The sequence below is a fragment of the Amblyomma americanum genome, chromosome 9, assembly GCF_052857255.1.
Source record: "Amblyomma americanum isolate KBUSLIRL-KWMA chromosome 9, ASM5285725v1, whole genome shotgun sequence".
NCBI classification, from domain to species: Eukaryota; Metazoa; Arthropoda; class Arachnida; order Ixodida; family Ixodidae; genus Amblyomma; species Amblyomma americanum.
Genome location: NC_135505.1, coordinates 65,708,249 through 65,727,888, shown reverse-complemented (window position 1 = coordinate 65,727,888; position 19,640 = coordinate 65,708,249). Strand labels below are relative to the sequence as shown.

General features: G+C 48.3%; 1 pseudogene; it reads right to left on the bottom strand.

Annotated features, from left to right (window-relative positions):
• Positions 1-7,181: 7,181 nt before the first annotated feature.
• The window catches only part of LOC144103399 (uncharacterized), a 29,852-nt pseudogene continuing 17,393 nt past the window's right edge, over positions 7,182-19,640 (bottom strand).

Here is a 19,640-nt window from a genome sequence, read left to right as displayed (position 1 = left end):
ATTAAATTAATTTCCGCTGGCCATGGTTGGGCCTTTTGATCACTTAGAAGGGCAGAATGTGATGACGCCGCTAATTCGCATGACCTAAACAGCCCAATTGCCTCCCAGGTTGCTCTGAGGGCACCATTTGCTATAGTCATGCTCGTCATTTTTCGCTCACAACGCCGATGTAGGATTTTCTTGGAAACGGGGCCTTTAAAGTTGTCGCGTTAAAACGAGAAACCCTGATCACGTGACCACCGTTATCTGTGGTCATACAGGGAACGCGTACGTTTTTGGTGAATCCTAACTACAGCGCCGCTGGTGATAGTGTTCCACCCCCCCTCCTTCCCCCCGCAAAAACAAAATCATTTAACTGGAGCTGCTGCATCCGTGGGCATTTTAGAAAACCACAAGGAGCCACTAGAATTAGTCTGATACCAGGCAATTTGTCGTAATTCAGCGGCTACACTGCGATGAATAGGAGGCAGTGATAATTTCTACGATTCAAAGGCCAGCAGAGCATGCAAAAAGAGAGTAGACCTCTACGGCAGATATAATATTCTCACGTGCTGCGCATGGGCTTTGAGGAATAAAGAAGACGTGCGGCGGCTGGAAGTAGAAGAGAAAGTCAAGTATCCTGCCGCCGGCGCACCAGGCTCCTCTCGACCTGCCTTGTAAATATTATTTGTAAATAGAACCTGTAACAGTGTGGTGCAGGTGCTGGGTCGATCACCACGGACCCCTCTCGCAAACGCTGCAGCCGCAGAATTGCCGGATTGCCACCGTTGCCCGTGCAAATGCCCAAGGAAGCCGACGCACGTCCGACGGGCGCCGCAACGCCCGCTTGGCAGCACTACCGTGAGCCGCGGACGTTTTCCGGGAAGGCTGGCGAAGACGTGGATGATTGGCTCACCAATTACAAGCGGGTGAGCAAATACAACGGCTGGGATGCCACTCTTCAGCTGGCCAATGTCGTCTTCTTTCTCGATGGCACCGCGCTAACTTGGTTCGAAAACCATGAGGCATCAATAACAAGTTGGGACCGCTTCATGGAAGAGCTCCGCAGCTGCTTCGGGGATACTGTTGCCAAACGAAAATGCGCTGAGCAGTCTTTGCTTCAGAGAGCGCAAGTGCCTGGAGAGACCTGCACGACTTACATAGAAGGGGTCTTGAAGCTGTGTAAAGTCGTTAATCCCAGTATGTCCGACGAAGATCGCGTTGGTCATCTCCTCAAGGGCATCGCAGAGGACGTCTACAGCTTTCTTATTAGTAAAGAAAATTTAGACTCACCCACGGATATCATCAAGCACTGCCGCACCTTTGAAGCTCTAAAACTGCGTCGAATTACTCCCAAGTTCGGTCGCCTGCCTAACGTCACCACCGTCGCCAGCGTGGATTTCCACGAGCCTGTGAATGCGGCGACTCTCCCTGACGTCATTCGTCAAATCGTGCGTGACGAACTCTCCCGGCATCAAGATCTTGCGCGCCGCAGTGAGGTCCCGTATGGGAGCTGTTCTCTGCAGGCGGCTCCCGCCTACCGCTCCTCCCCTTGGAGTTTGTCTGCCCAGGCCCCTACCAGTGCTACTCGCATTGATTACAGCGACGCTCCCCGGATCACCCGCCCCGGCCCCAGGGCGCCAGCTCATCCGCAACGCCACCTGCGGCAGCCGTAGTACGATGGTCGTTTAGACACTGGCTACGAGGAGTGTTATCCCGAGTGCCCCCCCGACCCACCACTTTGTTACCGCTGTGGTATGATCGGTCACATCTCTAGATTCTGCTGTCGCCGGGGCCAGTTTTCCCGCTCCCAGCGCCAATGGTCGAACCCTCGCCTGAGTTTCAATGCGCCTGTTCATGACCGTGTCTTCACATCGTCTCAGCGCCCATCCAGTTACGCGCCACCACGGAACGACTCCCCTGCCTCTGACCGAAGTCTGACTCCACCTCCGCACCGCTCTCGCCGCTCGCCTTCCCCCCAACGTCGTTCCCCACCGTCCCCGGGAAACTAGCGTCTGCGGCCGATGGAGGTGCGGTCGCCGGATCATCGATAGTGCCAATTCCTCTGCCCATTGTTATGTTAAGGAACCGCCTTGAAGTTTTAGTGGACGGTATTTGCGTCATGGCCTTAGTGGACACTGGTGCCACGGTGTCAGTGATGAGTTCAACTTTCAAGAACCGTCTGGGTCGTAAAATAATGTTCGCTTGGGATCGTGCTGTTATATTCCGGGGTGTAGGGGGAGAATTATTGGTTCCGATTGGTATTTGTTTTGTGAATGTAGTGATCGCTGGCCACATGTTCCGAACTGAATTCACGGTGCTCCCTCGTTCTACGCATGACATCATCCTCGGTATTGACTTTTTGCACCAGTGCGGCGCTACTCCCGACTTCCGCAGTGGTGGCATATCGTTAAGTCCTGGCCTTCGGTCAGCTTTCATAGAAGACTCGCCAGTGGTTGCCCAAGTGTTTTCTGTCTCTGAAGATACCGTCGTTCCAGCACTGTCTGCCATATTCGTTCCAGTTGTGTCCTCGAGCACGATTTCTGATGCCTTCGATGCTGTGGTGGAACCTTGTTCCCTTAACTGTGCAAAGAAAAGTGTGCTAGTACCCCGCAGCGTCGTCCATGTGATCAAGGGCCATGCCACTCTTTGGACTGTCAATCATTCCAACGAACCTGCAGTATTGCCATGTGGTTTAAAACTTGCTGGCTTTGAAGAACGTTTTTCTGTACCAGTTGCCGCAATCACTGACAACGTGTCTCGTCCAACTAGACGCCGCGATCTGAGCGACTCTCAATTCCTAGCCATGGTCAACAAATCCCTACCCACTAGCGACCGCCAGGTACTAGTGGCCGTTCTTATGAAGCATGCGGACGTGTTTGACTTTGGTCGCGACCAACCACCGCCGATTCCAGCTTCCCGTACCCATCACATGATCAATACTGGATCTGCAGAGCCGATTCGCCAGAAGCCATACCGCGTCTCGCCTTCCGAACGTCAGATAATCGATGAACAAGTCCGTGACATGTTGCACCGCGGCATCATTCAGGAATCTTCAAGCCCGTGGGCTGCTCCAGTGATCCTTGTCAAAAAGAAAGATGGCACTTGGCGATTTTGTGTCGACTACCGCCGGCTTAACACTGTCACAAAGAAGCATGTTTACCCGCTCCCGCGCGTTGATGATGCCATTGACTGCCTCCACTCAGCCTCCTACTTTTCCTCGGTGGATCTACGGTCCGGGTACTGGCAGATCCCGATGCACCCGCAAGACAAAGAGAAGACAGCATTCGTGACACCTGACGGGTTGTATGAATTAATGTTATGCCTTTCGGCCTTTGCAACGCTCCTGCCACTTTTGAACGATTTGTGGATACGCTTTTACGTGGCCTGAGGTGGCAAGTTTGCATGTGTTATCTGGACGTTGTTGTTATTTTTGGTAGGACCTTCGCCGAACATAACAGCCGCTTAGCCATTGTCCTAGACTGCATAGAGAGAGCGGGCCTCGTGCTGAACTCGAAGAAGTGTCGCTTCGGTGAACGCCAAATTACTGTGCTTGGTCATCTCGTTGACAAGGATGGCCTCAGACCCGACCCGCAGAAGGTTGAAGCTGTAAGCAGTGTCAAAGAACCCAAATCAGTGAAAGAGCTCAGGAGTTTCCTAGGACTTTGCTCATATTTTCGGCGTTTCGTTCCCAAGTTTTCTGATTTAGCCTACCCGCTTACAAGTCTCCTGCAGAAAGACACCCCTTTCCACTGGACTCCCGAATGCGACTCCGCGTTTCGGCAGCTCCAGTTTCTCCTCACCTCGCGGCCAATATTGCGTCATTTCTGCCCGACAGCACCGACTGAACTCCACGCTGACGCCAGCGGCATCGGCGTGGGTGCTGTGCTTATCCAACGCCATGAGGGCAATCAACACGTTGTCGCTTATGCAAGTCGCACCCTCAGCAAGTCGGAACGCAATTACACTGTAACAGAGCAAGAGTGTCTCGCCGTTGTTTTCGGCGTACAACGGTTTCGTTCGTACCTTTATGGACCTGCTTTTACAGTCGTCACAGACCATCACTCTCTGTGCTGGCTGGTCAATCTACACGACCCCTGCGGTCGGTTGGCCCGCTGGGCGTTACGCCTCCAAGAGTTTAACTTCAAAGTGTCTTACAAAAGTGGCCGCCAACACGCCGACGCGGATTGCCTCTCGCGGCTGCCGCTCACGGTTACTACTTCCGATGATGAAAACTTCGATGACTATCTCGCTGCCGTTTCCCAAGAGTTTCCAGATCTTGGCACTTTTCAGATGGAACAACGCAAGGATCAGCACTTGGCGCCGCTTTTTGCCGAAGCCCGTGACCCGACATCCGCAAGCCCTTTCTGCGTTCGCGACGGTTTACTCTACAGAACGAATTACTCGCCTGGAGGTGCGCGCTTTCTCCTCGTCGTTCCGGCTACTCTGTACTCCTCTGTTCTGCAGGCAATGCCCGATGACGTCACGGCTGGGCACTTGGGGTTTGCCAGGACCCTTACCCGCATCAAAGAACGTTTTTACTGGCCAAAAATCCGTCACATGGTTCAGCGCTACGTGGCCACCTGCGTGCAGTGTCAGCGGTTCAAGCTTCCCACGACTTCTCCGCCTGGACGCCCTCATCCTTTGCCACCTCCAAGCACGCCATATGAACAAGTTGGACTCGATCTGCTCGGCCCGTTTCCCCGCTCGTCCAACGGTAACCGCTGGATTATAGTGTGCGTTGATCACCACACCCGTTACTGTGAGACCGCCGCCCTACCTTGCGCCACCGCTGCTGAGGTCTCGCTCTTCCTTCTTCGTGCTGTCATCCTCCGGCATGGACCTCCTCGAGTTGTTATCAGTGACCGCGGTCGCCAGTCTACGGCAGACGTTGTGGAAGAGCTTCTGCGTCTTAGTTCATGCCATTTTCGCCACTCGACGCCGTACCACCCCCAGACTAATGGACTGGTTGAACGTACCAATCGGACACTCACGACCATGCTGGCCATGTATGTCGATTCCCGCCATAAGAACTGGGACGACGTGCTTCCCTTCATTACATACGCCTATAACACGTCGAGGCATGAAATAACTGGTTACAGCCCATTCTTCCTTCTTTATGCCCGTCCGCCTCGAAGCTCTCTCGACAGCATCTTACCTTTCTCTCTCGACACCGAGCCTTCTATTGCCAACACTCTATGTCGCGCTGAAGAAGCCAGTCGGATTGCCCGGATACGCACCTTGGCATCACAGCATCGCTCTAAGCAGCGTTATGACCGCCGGCGCAAGGATGTCTCCTACCTGCCCGGTGACGTTGTATGGTTGTGGACGCCCCTACGCAAGCGTGGCTTATCAGAAAAGCTGCTATCCCACTACACAGGCCCGTTCATCGTTGTTGCTCGCCTCAATGACCTCAACTATGTCATCTCTCCCCAATCAACGCAAGGACGCCGCTCAAGGGCAACCCAGGTCGTGCATGTCGCACGGCTGAAGCCATTCCACTCTCGGGACCCCGATTGATTGACTGGCCCAGAGGGCTTCGTCTGCGAACGGGGAAATGTCACGTGCTGCGCATGGGCTCTGAGGAATAAAGAAGACGTGCGGCGGCTGGAAGTAGAAGAGAAAGTCAAGTATCCTGCCGCCGGCGCACCAGGCTCCTCTCGACCTGCCTTGTAAATATTATTTGTAAATAGAACCTGTAACAATATATAGGGCTTTACATGAGCAACCTGAAGTCTCAATATGCTATGCGAGCGATGGGATGCAAAAAAATTACTTTCAGAGCAGCAGGCATTCGACAAAATTCAAAACATAATCTGGCAGTGATTTCTGGGTGAATTTAAGCTTGTTCGTCTTATAGGTTGAATGTTTCCAGTAGAAATGATACGGGGTTTAATCGAGTAAAACAGGTTGAGTCATTGAGCAAATTCGCGTTACGAGCCGATTAACTATTACGAAATTAACAATAAGATCCAGTTGCAGCGGCGCAGTCGTAGATTTCCAACCATACTTATCGGAGCTGTTACTTTATTCATGCATAATTCACAGTCTGAGTGCGCAGCTTCTAGCAGATTTAGCCAATCACGTAGGATTGAGTGGTCGCCTATGTTTCAATGTACTAACTGCAGATTGGTTGTATAAATACATCGAGCAAATAATGAATACTTCATACATTTGATTTTCTTGCTTAGGAACATGACTGATGCTCCTGCTCCGATCACCACAGGACAAAATTTTTAGGGCACAAAGCGCAAGCAGGACAAAACGACCATGCCGCTGAGTTTACCGAAGATCGTTAAGCGCTTCCGCACATGTTTCGTCCATGAAGTCTATGAAGACTCTGAAGTGTCATAAACTGTGTTCCCAGCAGGCTTAAATAAGAACAGAGTGTTCTGTTTCAGTGATTTGGACTGTGGACTTTCGTAAATAAATTTGTATTTTTGCTCGATTACGTTACCGCTTGAAAATTATCGACGGGAACCTCCGCCAGATAAACGTCCTAGTTGCTTGGCAGCGCACCTGGATTCGAAGTAGCTTCACTATAGTGATAAATTGCATTACATTACACCTTACATTATAACAAAAAATTGCGTGGATAAAAGGTTTAGCACTCAAAAAAGCTTTTGTGCGGAAGTGTTGCGTATTAGTAGCGCCGACGGTTAAGTAGGCAGGCAACAAGCGATTAAAGTAGATTTTACATTGGCTGCAAAAAATCCTCATCTGATTATTTTGGCGATAAAGTTAGATTGGTAGTGCTGCAGTTAAAAACGCCAGTTGATTTGGGCGAGTAGGCCAAAATGCCGGTAAGTGCGCTGGAATGATGTCAACTTTCATCTGGAGCTACGACCTATTAGGTGGTGTGAGGCTACCACCCAATTTGCACCCTCACTACTTTCCTTTAGCTACAGTGCAAGCATAATTCGAATCACCTTCTCCTACTAACTAACCGCTGCTAGTCATTCCACTTAGCTCGACGCGCTTAGGGGCGTTGCCGCCTATTTAGTGCCCCAGGTTCTCTGCTGGTTACCACAGGCTACATATTTGCAAGTAAGCCACACGGATGGGCCTTTTGAGAAATGGCACAGTGCCAAAGCCAGGTGCTACGACAGGTGTTGCCATCGGTGCGATATGAATTTATAGGGTTGGATTCAGACAAACGTTGCTCTTTCCAAGAAGCCCGTTCAGATAAATGCGCTCCCGCCTTACACGGTGAGCTGGTTGCCCACCACTCGGTATGCAGGTGAGCATCCTGCTACAAAGCTGGATCAGGAAGGCAGCCACGTAGGCATGGAGGCACGCAGGCAGGCCCGCACGCATGCACGCACGCACGCACGCGCAGGCAGGCGGCACGCACGCATGCACGCATGCGGAGGCAGGCAGGCAGGCAGGCAGGCAGGCAGGCAGGCAGGCAGGCTGGCTGGCTGGCTGGCTGGCTGGCTGGCTTACCGGCCGGCCGGCCGGCTGGCTGGCTGGCTGGATGGCTGGCTGGCTTACCGGCCGGCCGGCTGGCTGGCTGGCTGGCTGGCTGGCTTACCGGCCGGCTGGCTGGCTGGCTGGCTGGCTTACCGGCCGGCCGGCTGGCTGGCTGGATGGCTGGCTGGCTTACCGGCCGGCTGGCTGGCTGGCTGGATGGCTGGCTGGCTTACCGGCCGGCTGGCTGGCTGGCCGGCATGCTGGCTGGCCGGCAGGCTGGCAGGCAGGCTGGCAGGCAGGTAGGATCTGGCAGGCAGGTAGGCTGGCTGGCTTTCTGGCAGGCTTTTTGGCACAATTTATAACTTGTAGTAGCAGCATCATAAAGGGCCAGCGCCTAGACGTTCATGTGAATCAGGGATGAAGTATACACCAAATCGTGAAAAGGACCAAGAGTGCGATGGCTAACAAAAACGAGCTGGTAAAAGAACCGAAGATACGAAAATGTTCACGGTTACCACAGCCATGACTCTGTCCATTGCCACTATCGCATATTTTGTGCTTTACGTTCATAATTTTACAGATGATGGAATGGCACTTCACATCTTAGGCATAACATCTGCCTTTTAAGCACCTCGTTTCCTCGTTTGGAACGCGGCTTAAGGTTTCCTTATTAAACTCAAAGTCGTGGAAGTCACAATCACCGGCAATTCCGGAGGACTCGCCTTAATTTGGTCACAAAAAATCCTCAACCACTAGGTGCCTCTCGAATTTAATGAAGTTGTGCTACCATCAGCCGCTAATACCATTGGAGCCATCAGATGGATCACCTTGCTACGGTTTTTCTTGGTTCCCTCATCTGACTGGTTTCATACAGGTGTAATCGTGACCACAATGTTTTCCTTTTCCTTGTTTTTAATTTTCTTGAATACTGCACGTGACATTTTCTTTACGGGGCCTGTTGTACATTAGCTCTCATCCGGGATGCCTTATAATTGCCCGGCGTTTTTCAATGATGCTCTAAGATTCCCTGTAGTGGCACCATCATTGTAATCCGTACTTGTACTCTTTTGAGCGACAGGAACTGATATTTCGCATGAAAAGGATGCTTGCCGAGTCGCGTTCGAGCTTTGTAATGTCGATATATTGTAAGAAAATTATTTAAGTGATCAAAATTAAAATAATCAGACAACGCCCAATGGTACTTCTGTAGGCTGCATGGTTGGACATATCGGTAAAAATAACCCCAGTGCCTTCGCTTTTTCTCTTAATCGTGCCGTTTTAGCACGGTTTCTTTGTGCTAAGCTTAACGGTGTTTGGCTGCAGAAATATAGCTTGGACCAAAGCGCCTGCCTATTTAGTCTATTTAGCGATATTTATTGCCTACGGGCACAAACGGGGTATGTATTAATGGTTGAAAGCGATAGTTAAAAGATTGAAAAAAAGTGGCTGTGACTCAACTAAGCTGAGCCCGGATAAATGGAGCAAAAGTTCTTTTGAGCATGGTTGGACGCGGTTAAGCTTTGGTTGATGTTTATTGCTTCAGCAAGATTTCAGCGAGAGCGAGACACATGATGCATCACGTGCCACAAGTGCAAGAGCGAGCGCCCAGAGCAGCGAACGGCGAAACGGTGGACGCGGCTTCCAAGTCTGAAGCTGTGGCGATGAAGGTGAAGATGAGGGTCGAGGCACCTGGCAAGCGTGATTTTGCACGTGTGGCGCGCCTCCCGTTAGAGGTCAGATAGATGAGCCAGATGACCTTCAGGATCGGCATGGGAGAGTAGAGCTTTTCGTTCTAAATATGTTGGTCGATTTGCGTAGCGGAGCGAAATGCTAATTAGGGCCGCTTGCAGTGTGTGGCCATTGTTTTGCATTGTTTATCACGTAAATTATTCGTTATTCATGACATTGCTGGGCGATTAAAAAGGTATATAAATTGGTGTCTGAGTTTGTGTGTGATTTAATCGCGAAGATGAAACACAGTAGACACATGACGAACTGGATTTTACAGTTGTTCTAGCACGCATAGCCGTGACGGATTCCGCTCTGCAGAAAGTCCGGCGTCGTCGAGGGCGTTGTGAGCCGAAAAGCAGGTCCTACTCCTGATGCCTAGGAAATGTGACCTTTTGATTTCATCGTAACCGGCCACGTATATATATGTATATATATATATATATATATATATATATATATATATATATATATATATATATATATATATATATATACTTCCACCTTGGGTGATGTAACGTCCCCTCCATGGCAGATGCGCCACATGCGAATTAATTGCTACGGAATAATAAAAAAGAGTTCGCCGTTCTCGTTCGGTCGCGTAGTAAGCTACGCTGACTCTTCCTTTGTTCATGCTAGCGCCATCGCACTTGCTCAGCTGACCACTCTCCAAGAAAAAAAAATTAAAAAGTAGCTCTTTTCGTTTATCTGTCGCGAGCTTCTCGGGTTTTGGAAAGCGCATAGGAAAGCTCGTACAAAAACATAGACTTGAATGAGAATACAAGAGAAGAGAAAAGAAAGGCTCGTTATGACATACATGAAGGAAGCCAACAATTCTGAAGCAAAAAACCTAGGCGATTTTTATATTTGCGGCCACTGCTAGCCCAAACCCGAAAATACGACGGTGTGTTTGTATGTGTTTATGTAGTCGCAAATAAGTACAGAAATTCCCAGAGGCGATAATAGCACCTGCGGTCACCTCCCACCTCCACAGGGTATATTGTTCTCTGATTCAAGACATCGATTTGAAATTTTACAAAACAAAAAATCCACCCCATGAACGCTAACATACTTCAATCAGCCCCCCATCCCAATCGCCAAATTGTCACGGATCTCTCCGGAGAGCACTCGGACCGAAAGAATGGACTAGGCGACGGGTGTACCCACACAAACGCTCATTAAATACAGCATACGTGACACACACACTAGAACACAAAATTAACAAAACTAACACAAAACACAAATACTATAAATACACACGATCCGGGCACACTGCTATCAGCGTCTACTACTAGCGTTCGGCGTTCGTGCTCACGTTTGGTTCGGTGTGGCTGCGGCGTTGCATGGATCCAGTATCCGGCGTCGAGGCGGTGTTCGATGTGCTTGGGCTGGCGTCGCTGGCGGCGTTCGACGCGCTTGGGCTGGCGTCGCTGGCTGCGTCGTACAAGCTCCCGGTCCATGCGCCCGTGGAGGTGATGCCCGTGTTGTTGACGTTGAGGCACCACCCGGATAGGTGGCAACAGCGCTGGAGACACCCCTGGCCGTAGCAGGTGGTAGTGTCCTCTGTTGACTCCCCGGAACGGGCTCAGGCACGGCAGGGAGTCCACGATGCGTTGCCGTAGAACGCGAGCTCACCGGAACAGTAGCCGGCGTCGCTCTCTTCTAGCCAAAGTGACCCTGACCCGCCGGAGCCTCCGCTTCTTTGCTGTTCCCCCCAGTGCCTCGCTCTCACTCGCCCTTTTATTGCCTCGGTGTTATTCCACGTAAGCCTTGTCGTCGTCTTCTCTTCTCCACCAATTATCTCTCCACCTCAACGAATGCTTCTTCTTCCTCTTCTTTATTTTTCGATTTATTTGCGTCGTCTTCTTCATACCTTTTTCCTTTAAAATTTAATTTAGGCTCCTTAATATATGTGACACACATCATCCTCCTCTGTGTTCCAGCGCAATGCGGACACCCGAGAAACACGGCCGCCAACAAGCAAACGACCGCGCAGTAGTCGATCTGCCGTCGTTACGCAGCGGGAGGAATTACATCCTCGCCTGCAAGATTAATATGCGTTTTAAAAACTGTCGCCAAATATACCGCCCCACTCAATATTCCCTGACCAGAATCGAGCAGTTGGTATGACGTCGACTAACACGCGCCACAACGCTATTCCCTTTTCTACTCTCTCTTAAAGATAGAGGGGAAATATTTCCATCAGATCATTTGTGTCCAAGCACCAGACCGGATTTTAAACACACCAAACTTGTTCAAGAAAACATGAAATCTCCCTTTTAAGGGTAGAATCACAGGAGCGAATTAAGGCTGCTATGCGCAAATCAAAACCGAAGCTACTGCTTCGCATTGTGTTCTGGACCTGGAAAGTCACCGCGGCCCAACCATCACCGTCTTGTTCACTACCCCTCTCAACTGAACTGTTAGAGTTGCTAGCAAGAAAATAGGATAACAGAAAGCCGGCGTATGCCGCACAAAGCGTGCCGAGAGCTGCCACTTAAGACTATCCTATAAATGCTACTGCTGCTACTGCTATTGCTGCGAGGAAGAAAAATAGGAAAGTGCACGGGCATGCCTACTGGCTCAAGCCGAGCCACGCTCGCTGCCGCGTGCTGAAAGTAGGAAAGTTAAAGGATAGGAGAGCAAAGATAGAAAGAAAACACATGCACTTATATGCCCCGGGCCGACCCCGGACGCAGTGCAATACCGGGGCGATCCGTGCCAGAGTGCTTAAGCTAAGCATGTCGTTCGTCTATATGTTCTTCTACATGCAATCTTCATAGGCCGACCTCAATGTGGCCACTTTTCCCGGCGTTCGTGGCCGAATTGTGACTCAACCGTATGTGGTACAGTGTTCCAGATGGTGTCACGCGATTTGTCTTTTCATATAGCTTACAACTGCTAGTCAATAGTCAAGTTGGAGACTTGCTTGCGGCAGGGGTTCAAAACGATTGCATATGCATCTTCATATGTATGCCTCCACAAAGTTGTATCAAAATTAGGATATTCTGACATTACTGTTCGTCGTAGAGCGTTCTGTGTGGTGTCATGCGCTCGTGTGTGCGTATGGGTGATGTCATACTTACATCGCGGCCCACGAAACGGCATGTACCGTGGAGCACAGCGCCCGCAGCGCACAATTCCATCCCCGCATTTCACTGCGGCTGGTTGTAAGTGTGGTCGTGGAATGAGCAGTGAACCGTCAACGGTTTCGCATCCACACATGTAAGCAGTCTTAAGTACCTTTGCCGAAAAATTTTTGTGGTGTTGATCAAAGGGAAATTAATTCAGTAAATATTTCGCGTAAAGATGTTTGCTTACAGAGCACAATAAAACAAAAAGAACAAAAGGTCGCTAATGACATCTGAACCAGCTACCCCATAATTTCGCGCACGGTGCACTACCACTTTGCCTACGACGACGGCTCTCCAATGTTCTGTATTCCACTGTTGATTGTCGTCTCTTTTTTTGACGTTTCTGTTCTTATTTCGTCCTCGTATTGTTGAACACTTTAAAACTTTACGCAATGCCAATTAGCACGATACCTTTTAATATTCATGTTTTTTCAACCTCATGGCTTTTAGCTTCCTACTTTCACAGCGGTTTAATTTTGCAATGAAAACTCAAACATTGTAAATAATCCACAACCTTCAACACTGCGTCCAACTTTCGTAGCGCAAAAGGGCAACAAGTTGAACATAGCTTCTAATAGTGTGAGATTGTCAACATTGCTTCCAGCCGGTCTGGAGTGCGGTTCCCAAACCTTCAGCAAACTGCTTTATAAAGCCGGGAGACCCCAGTGGGGTGAAAAAAAACGACTTACTATTTGCCGTTATCTTGCTCTGCACAGTTGATTTATTTTATTTTCAGCTGAAGAATTAAATAAGATTAATTATACAATGATTTGATGCAACGGCATTACAGCGCACACAAAACAAATATGAAGACGTGTTTCACTAAGTGCGGTCATTTGTCGAGAGAGCTGACATAACCATCTGACGTCATCACAACTGGACAACCGGAGCATGCGGTGTCCAACCCACCGTGGCTGGTGGGAATGAAACTAATCACCTGTAGACCGAAGTCACATGACCTGGGAATGTCATTATGGTCGGCCCATTCAAGAAACAATAGAAGCTAAGGAAGTGAACAAAGTATGTGCCATGCTTATGTTTATGTGCCATGTTTACTGAGGTAAAGAAGGAGAAGAAGAAAAATATGGCGGTAAACTCTAGTTAGAACCTGTTCAAGACTTTTGCTGTACCAAAATAGCAGCAGTGAGGTCATTTTGTGCTATCGCATTTTACGCTAAAAGTGCGTAAAGTGTCCCCATGGTTTTATTATTCACTTTCCATTTATTTAAAAAGGTTTTGAAAAGAAAATGAAGCCGCCTGGTTGTAATTTTCATTGATTCAATAAATATTAGACATGCAGATTCCGAAATATTTCAGCGCAATATTGAGTCTGCATTTAATAAAGCCTGTTGTAAATCGTTGCCTTTTTTCGGTCGTAAAACGACCATGCAACGCCGTCGGCTGACATCTATAATTTTGGGCAAAATAGAGAGTTTTAGTTTCACGTACGTAGAGGGTTCACGTACGCAAACGTGAGAAGTCTACGTAGCCTGCACGTAGGTCGTTTGAAACCCGTATAGTTACACGTACGCGAAGCACGCTGCGCGTTACGCCTAGCGCCATCTACTAAGAAACACAGACACTGGTTGTAGCCTAAATCATCCAAGACAAGTCTTTAAGCCAAGCCATTCATAGCGACAGTGTTGCTATGACGACGACCAACGCTACTTCGTCAGGCTTAACAGCTGAAAAATCGCCCTTCTGTTTGAAAAACAAAAGCTATTTGTCGCTTGAAACTTTATGAGAGCGTAAGAATGGGCAAATCGAAGGCGAATACAACAGTTTAGAACACGATATCGCCTCGAGGGATTAGCGACGAAGCTGTTATCGCTGTGAAGCGGCGGGCAGGGCGCCGCCATGTTTGTCAACGCTGCGTACGCAAGCAACGCAAAGACCGCAACGTAAAAATTCGAATCTCACGTACGTACGTGAGACTCGCGCACACCCTTTGCGTTCTGCGCATGCGCACTGGTCACCCGTAAGAGCTCTACGTACGTGAAGCCTCTACGTACGTGAAACTAAAACTCTCTAATAATAGATTCATATGAAAGTTTGAAAGCCAAAAAAGTGTGGCAATTATTTGCACACGGAGTTTTACTCGGCAAAGAGTAGCATGTGATCCTAGAGCAGTCATTGACCTGGGATCAGTTTCGGTTTTTGTTACGCTTCTCCAACCACCTCCGTGGGGTCTTTCGTTTACATGAACTCGATAGCGGGGGCTGCATTCAGGGCATAGAAATGAGCAAGGCCGGCCGAACTTACGTCTCTCCGTTTACATGCGCTCGGTACGAGTGGGTCAACTCTCGTGGCGCGCCCTGCGAGGTGCAACTACACGAGTTGTCAACCGGCGCCCGCATCTGTCGTCACCTGCAAAAAAAAATGTTTTCGGAATCCTAAGCGTGAATGATTATGTGTATTTTGCGGAGGGGGCTGCTTGTCAACGCACCTATTGGGCGGAGTGGAAGGATCGAGTCCAGACCGACACGACTCGCGGCTTTTGCACGAACCCATTAACCGGTCTGTGATCAGACAACTCAACAGACCTCCGGCGGCTCGCTACAGTAGCTCGCTGCTCTTTGTGTCGTGGACGCTCTACGCTGTAGTTTGCAGCGTGTTGTCACCGTTTCAGTGCGCGCCCTGCCAACTGTGTGCCTTGTGCGACAGTGCCGCATGATGTACAAGAATGGAAGCAATGTTAGATTTCACAGTTGCCCGGAGACGCGCAGCGAAGTGCCGTATGGCTTCGAGCAATTAACCGCAATATGGGTAGTCAGACCGCGTTCGTTTGCTCCGAGCACTTTCTACCGGGCGACTACGAAACAAACTTGGACGTCCTTCGAAGCCTCGGTATGGATTTGAAGAACGCTCGCCTCAAGCGAGACGCCGTACCGACGCAAAACCTCGCGCCCAGCGCACCGCCAAAAAAGCCGAGAAGGTCGGAGGTAAGTTCGCGACATGAAAATGGTCAACTTTGTTACAATTTATTGTCCTTTCGTTCGGTTGCTAACAGCTTTTCCTTTTTTACGAACTACCCGAACCGCAGGATGTGGAAGTAGTTTTGACAGCCGAAGAGGCGCAACCTTCGCCTAAAATGGTTGACAGCTGCACACAGACCAAATAAATACCTTCACTGCTTCCTGCGAGACTGACGGCCGTGATGTGCGAACACAATGTAAGATTTTCATTGCAGCAGTGGCGCGTTCGTGTTCTACCCACATTCCACAAGAATAAATTGTGTTGCAATAATTTTGTCGTGGTTTAGGAAGAGAGAAGGAGCACTGGTAGATGCATTCATTATTCACTAGTACCACTGAATGCATGACCAATTCTGCAGAAGACATTCGTGTTGTGTCAGTTCTAATGTGGGCAATCCCTGGGATAATGTATGAAATCATTTTTGTGCCTCCGAAGGGGACCATTTTGTATTTCACATGCAGGTAGTGATAGTATAGCCGATATCATGTTTGGCAGTCACACGCCTATTAGTTGATAATAAGGCGTCCATAACTATGCGATATTAATGTTCTATAAACAAAGAGCTCCTGGCATTGCGTGAGTTTCATTTCCTTCATTAACTTTCAGATACACAGGTGAACCTCCACATTTCCTTGAGAAAGGATATGCACGTGCAGATAGATGCCGGGCAGACCACCAGCACGCACTGTGAAGCTTGCACCAATACAAGCGTTGCTCCAACCTGCACAGCACCACCTGTTTCTTCTCTACCTATTTCTCTCCCAAACAGTCCCCTCAATACCAATTGATGGTAGAGCACCGTCTCCCATCTCATTCGCTCTACGACAGTCATCCAGTCCCTTAGAATCTGACGCCTCAGACTGGGAAGAAGAGGAGAATAACACTTTGCAGAGCTCGGAGTTTTTTCCATCACTTAACGAGACCTCCCTGGGGTAATAATTACGACTGAATACGTACCCCTTTAGCATGTGAACTGAATGCCGTTTCATTATGATGACGTGACTAAAAATCAGATTAGTCATTTAGTAGATAGAAGAGCACATAAGGATGTCCTCCGCTTTCTTGGGCAGGGGCAGGTATGAGTATCGTACTGTCTGCGCTCGCATAATTGCATTGTGGTGGTGCACATGTCCTCTCTCCAGCTGGCCAACTTCGCACCCTATGAATATTCATAAAGCAGCTCTTGATCGACTAAAATGCTTTCGCAATATTCACTGGCAGAAGCAGCTGCTCATGCAGCATCAATGAGACAAAAAATCGTGCGAGCTTTTGCCAACCTGTCATAACATTACTTAAAGCAAAAAAATACACAGCATGCAAAAATGTGCACTACGACACACAAGACGCAGTGCTGGTGTGGGCAATCATTACATTTACTGATCATTATTGCTGTTAAATTCTAGCTTCCTGTTATCTCGGCAGTATCACATGACAATTTAACCATTGCAACTCACTTTACATTGTTCCAGAGTTGACCTTAGCACTGAGGAAGTCATTCCACAGGATGATAAAAAATTTATCATATTTGAAAGTTGTGTGGAGGAATTATTTCAAGTGTGCCGCAAATGCTTTGCCGCTTGCAAAAGACTGAGCCGTTTGTCTGGGGCTTGGCTGCAAATACTGCAAATACAGACACTGTGTGCAAACAACCACTCCCTCACATGATCAAGCCAACCCATAATCAACGGCAAGGCGGCAGGCAACGTGCTGATGTTAGCAGCTATGTTGTTCACTGGAACCAGTCCCACCTCAGTGCTCCGGATGTTCAACTATGTGAACGTGCTGGTGGTCACGTCACGAACATTTCACAATTACCAACGAGGCTACCTGCTTCCTGCGATCGACAAGGTAGGAGAAATGTGCATTGCAAAATGAAGAATTGCTGAACTAATATTTCACAATTAGTTACTTCAGTTCAAGGAGTAAGTCATCCAGCATGTCATCATTTTGAGTGAAAGCACTGAGAAACTTGATCACTCTACCTTGCTTTTAATAATATCGAACAACCTCTCATGAGCTGATCCCATCTCGAGTGAAGACCCTGGGTCTGCCTATGTGCCTGTAAGTATCAAAACCCCTCTCGTTTTAAAAGACACAAGGATCTATCTGTATGTGGTGATGTAATATCTGGCCTGTGAGGCATGTGTTCTGGAGGGTCCACATACTATCGCGATGAAAAGTATGCGGGACACGAGTAAGTGGAAAAAAGAGTGTTTGCTGCTCTGTCGCGTAATTCGGTCGCCTGCTCTGTGTCACGGTATGTGGGGGAAAGTATGCTCTATACCGTGGGAGAAATACCACGCAGCTGCCTCACGAGACAGAGCTGCAATAAATTTTTTTTCGAGAACACGTGTCCCATACTATTTAATCGCGAATTTACGTAACAGGACCATGAAATGATTTTTTGACAAAGTGACCTCGAAGCAGCTTGATTTTACAAAAGATGCAGCAACAGCTATTCATTTTCGATCCACTGCACTGACGTTTGAAGAAAAAAGGGGTAGAAAATGCCAGATGCCTTTTCTCCTCAACTCTCCAGTGAATGATGTGGCCCAAGCCGTCATTACAGCGACAAGTCCTGAAGTCGACAGTGCACATACAAAACGTTGGTAGCACCGGATGAGCACAATAATCAAAACAAAAGAGCAACGCTGTTAGCAAAATCTCCTTAAAAGCAAGTGAAGCAATTAAAGTTGTTCACGCATGTGTACGGTACTGTCCAGACATTTCGATATGTCCCATTTTATTCAACTGTTTATAACACATCAATTGCTTCTGATTACGAATTGCAATATTTCTTCATCCTCATACCTTAAATAAGGAAGAGTTCTGAAAAGAGGTTCTCGAAATCGTTTCGTGGTGCTTTTCAAGAACAGAAGCAAAGAAACAGCGTAATAGTGTTCTGCGTTTGATGTGATGTTTAATAACTGCACATTTGGCGTACGAGATCTGGCAACAACAACAGGAGGAGTTGTTTCGCCAGTTGGAAGGTTGTACTGTGGACTTGGCTGGGGATGGACGCTGCGATTCTCCAGGATTCAGTGCAAAAATTTTAACCTACTCCCTGCACGTTGCCCAGCTCAACAAAATTCTTCACTTCGAGCAAGTGCAAGTCAGGGAGGTAGGGAGGCAAGTCACGGAGATAGGTAGGCTTTTTAACAAAGTGGCTTTGAGATGTAACTTAGCTTTTGTTCCCAACAAAAGTGTGCAGATGTAAAATAAAGCACATCCATGGAGAAGTTGACGTTTGTGAAGACCCTCACCATGGTGAAGGAGCGGGAGCTCAATGTGATGTCAGTGGCAACTGACCGGCACGGCCAAGTCACCAAGTACATGGGGACGCAGGAGCCCACCATCTGGCACTACTTTGATTGTTGGCATATCTCGAAAGGTAGCAACGAATGATCATATCTGACACTCATTGCCACGCTTCGCAGACAACAATGCATACTGCGTGATGTTTTGTAGAATGCGGCAAACTTTTAGACTGAATTTTATTGTTCCAAGCAGAATTTACTACAAGAAAAGCGGGGCAGACAGAAAAATTGTAGTAAATATAGTGAAGCAGTGGGAGAGGTTCCTGAATTTGAAGAGGAAAAAAGATGGGTGAAAGTTTTATCTGTTTGCTGTCCGTTTTGGATTTTTCTTATGTGAATGATTATGAGGGAAAGGCCAGCCATGCATGCACAGGTTGCGGATAAGCGCTGTGGTGTAAAACCAGATTTCTTGAGTTCTGGAGGCGAGAGGAGGGAAGGCGAGTGTTTTGGGCTGGAAGCTCAAGAGCCAGATTAACACATAATGAATGAAGGATTTATCTTCATTTATTATTACACCTCTATTCCAGCCATCAAGAAGTAGCTGGCTTTATGCAAAACGAGCTGGATTCAGTGTGCTGGGGATAAGATTTCAGCCAGCCAGTAATCACCTATATTGGTGTGCAGCCCTCAGTGATGGAAACGCAGAGCTACTGACAGACATGTGGAAAAGTATGGAGCGGCACGTTGCAAATATGCACACAAGACATCCAGGGCTCTACACGCATTGTGCACACGATGACCATGGAGATAGGGAATGGCTAGTTCCTGGTGAGTAATGCAACTATTTGAAAACAAGATATGCTTTTTGCAGAGCCCTGAATTTGTTTCCAAAATGTTTATTTGCTTTCCACATTAGAATCATGTTCTTGTGATGTAGCATGGCTTGCGACATGCTTCGTGAAACAGCCAAGCTGCTAGCATCCAGCTAGTTTTGAACCTTTCCCGAAGAACTATTTGTTGTCAGTGAATATAAAAGGTATTCATAGTTTTTGAAGTTATGCCCACATAAAAAGAAAGAGAACGCTTTTTTTGGAGAAGGCTTTTCTGGAAAATTGATTTGTCAATGCAGGGACAACCGCACACAAGAAGTTTA